Source organism: Homalodisca vitripennis, chromosome 5 (genome assembly GCF_021130785.1).
Source record: "Homalodisca vitripennis isolate AUS2020 chromosome 5, UT_GWSS_2.1, whole genome shotgun sequence".
Classification (NCBI taxonomy): domain Eukaryota; kingdom Metazoa; phylum Arthropoda; class Insecta; order Hemiptera; family Cicadellidae; genus Homalodisca; species Homalodisca vitripennis.
The window spans coordinates 16,288,138-16,291,412 of NC_060211.1; the positions used below are offsets into that span (position 1 = coordinate 16,288,138).

The window sequence follows — 3,275 nt, forward strand, 5'->3', positions numbered from 1 at the left end:
TTTTATGAAATATGTTCATTTATTGTTTTTATTAAGATATTGTTAAGATAATTGTATATTAATTATTTTTTCAACCACTTTGTATTTATATTTTGTTCATGATTTGTTTAACCCACCATATGTAACTAATAAATAAAACATAAAAAATTTCATATAATTTTTGCATATACTTTTAATTACTCTCAACTTAATAGTTCCGTTTTCACTTCTATCGGCAGTCCCACGACTGCTACTGTTTTTTTTTTAAATTACTTAAGAATAAAAATATTCACATAAGAAAAAATACATAAGAAATTACCATTGAGTACTTATATTTACATGTTTGAGCTATTAAGACCTTGAGAAAAAGCGTTATAAAAATCTGCAGTTTGAATATTTACATCAGACATGTGAGTCAAGTCTATTTGTGACTCTCTTGAGTCGGACATCGTCGGTGAGGTGAGGATGGTGAGGCCTGATGAGGACCGTGGCTGCTGCTGGTGGTGTCCCGAGAGACTTATATCATCAATCACTCTCAACACCTGTCGCTTGAAAAGTTTTATTTGCGAATCACTTAATTCTACTAATTCAGGAATCAAGCTGAGCAGGAACATCTTGATCCCCTGCTGTCGATCAATATTCTGATTGGTATCGGCCTCAAGTTTTGATAGTAGCTTTGCCTTTTTTACCCTAAAGTACTCCGCTACCGTTGGTGGTCTGCTATGGTCGCAGCACTTTTGGATTTTCTCTTAGGGATTTGGGAAGTAGACCTATTACTTGATGTTGAACTTGTGGATTGTATTTCCACGGCCTGTTGGGGATGATCTAAAATTGAGGGAGACATTTCTGGGGAAAAGTGGTCTACGTCTGTAGGATCGATTTCCAACTGAATGGGGTCATCAATTTGGGTTTCAGAACCTTCATTTTCAGGAACTGTAGACTGGGTATTGCTGGGTGGTGGAGGCAAATTTCCCGGAGAGGGGGGAGTAACTGTTTTTATGAATGGCAGACAAAACTGCATGGCATTTTCCAAGTAGTATGCCTTTTTCTTCCCCCAGAACCACTAGGGGAAGGTTTCATTCTTCTCATAAAGACGGTTCGTAGATTTCTCCACTTCTCTTTGCAATCTTGCACTGAAACAAAAACAGAGAAAATCTTATCAAAAAATAAAATCTTTTCTTTAGGTAAAACCTATTAAAATTTCATAATTTAAATATGTTTCACCTAACCTATGGTTTTTTTCTGTTGCAGGTATTTGGGAACTGGTGGTGAAACGTTTGTGGCAGTGTCCTTATATTTTGCAAGAGGTGAGAGTACAGTTAGAAAAATTATCAAGGAAACCTCAGAAGCTATCTGGAACATACTGAGGGATATTTACATGCCTGTTCCTACTCAAGATATGTTGAAACACATTGCTGATCGTTTTGAGCTGCTATGGAACCTTCCAAATTGCATCGGAGCACTGGACGGTAAGCACATAAGAATTGAAAAGTTTCCACATACTGGATCTGAAAACTTCAATTACAAGAACTTCCACTCAACTGTACTTTTGGCATGTTGTGATGCCGATGGGCTCTTTACAATTATTGAGCCAGGTTATGCTGGGCGTAACAGTGATGGAGGCATTTTCAAAGCAAGCTCAATGAAATTCTGGATGACGCATGATGATAATATCCCCTTTCCATCACCATTGCGGTATGATGAAAAAAAACATACCGTCCCCATACTACTTCGTAGGAGACGAAGCTTTCCCACTGACTCGGAACCTTATGAGGCCTTTTTCAGGTAAAACACTGGACAATGTTAAACGGATATTTAACTACAGATTGAGCCGAGGAAGGAAAACCATTGAATGTGTGTTTGGAATGGCAGCAGAAAAGTTTGCAGTCTTAAACGGGCCAATACGATGTCGTGATTCTTCAACAGTAAATAGCATAGTGAGATCAGCTTGCATCCTACATAACTTTGTTCGAAAGCAGGAAGGAGCTGAGTACAGGCCTCAAGGCATATCTCAACCTGAAAATCTACCTCAACGTCCGACCGGTATTGAAACAAGAGACTTGGTGATAAACGATGGATCATCAGCAATTGCTCTGAGGAATTATCTGGCCAATCATTTCCTTTCTGCAAGTTTACAGTGGCAGTGGAAAGCAGCAGTGTAACTAACCTGACTTAAGCTAAAATTACAAAAAACTATACAATAGATTTGTGATGGATACAAACAAATTAACGAAAAATGTGGTTATTTATAAACTGATTATCACTTTTAGTAATGTTATTAGGTTACTAATTTAATTTATGAAGATTACTGTAAGATTGAACGTAAAACATTCATCCGTTCAAACATTATTGTGCCTAACACCGATTTTTACTCAAATTGAATCTAATAAGTAACAATTTCGCTGAAAAATATAAAAATAAAACATTTTCTTACCTGTCATATTTACTTCAGCGGCCACTTCTTTCCATGCTTTCTCCGATACATCTTTCCGTGCATAGTCTGGGAGTTTGTAATTGTAAAGTGCTTCATGCTTCTCCACTGCTCCAACTAGCTTAATGTTTAGTTCTTGGTCACCCATAGTGAAATTAACAATATGCGGCCGTCAAAACACCAACAAAACACCCCGTGATCACGTGTGACTGAAGTCTGCAACGCAACTGCAACCGCGGGCCCACGGTTGCAAGCGACTGGTTTCAGACTGGTTTGAGATCGTCAAAAACCGGTCGCGCCGTGTGCGTCTCCCCACTCCAATACATTGCTGAGGTCACCAAAAAGTTGCGCGCCAAACTGGTTTGCAACTGTAGTTGCAAAGCAGTTGCTCTGTGTGCGCTGGGCCTAAGCGATAATTCAAACAACCGTCCCGAACTTATTATCTGTCATTCCAAGCATAACTGTCAGGTTTCCACATCACTGCAATAGTGAGGTTCCAACTTTTCATTTTTCTTGGAATTTGAACAACAGTTCTATTTATTGTTCTATTAATTTGATTATTCTTACTAAATTGAAGTGTCATTGCAGCCTATCACACTTTACACTTAAAAATCTCTTCTTCTCTGCCGAGGGATTTAAAAGTGCATTTTCTTTACAGGTATATATTCCTTATAAATACATCATTTCTACCCATCAAACTGCAGGACATCTAGAGAATGAGCTATAGGCTTGAAACTTAACAAGCAACTTTAGCAAAAACTGATACTAGACACGTGGTGTGGTGTACTCATAAATTATTTATTAAAGAGCCATAAAAGTATCTTAAAGGTTATGCCACAGTAATTTATTTTATACAGTTCCATTT

The 3,275-nt window shown here is 37.8% G+C and overlaps 1 pseudogene; it reads right to left on the reverse strand.

Moving 5' to 3' along the window:
• Nucleotides 1-682: 682 nt before the first annotated feature.
• On the reverse strand, nt 683-2,717 carry LOC124363364 (annotated as a pseudogene).
• Between the last annotated feature and the right edge of the window lie 558 nt (nt 2,718-3,275).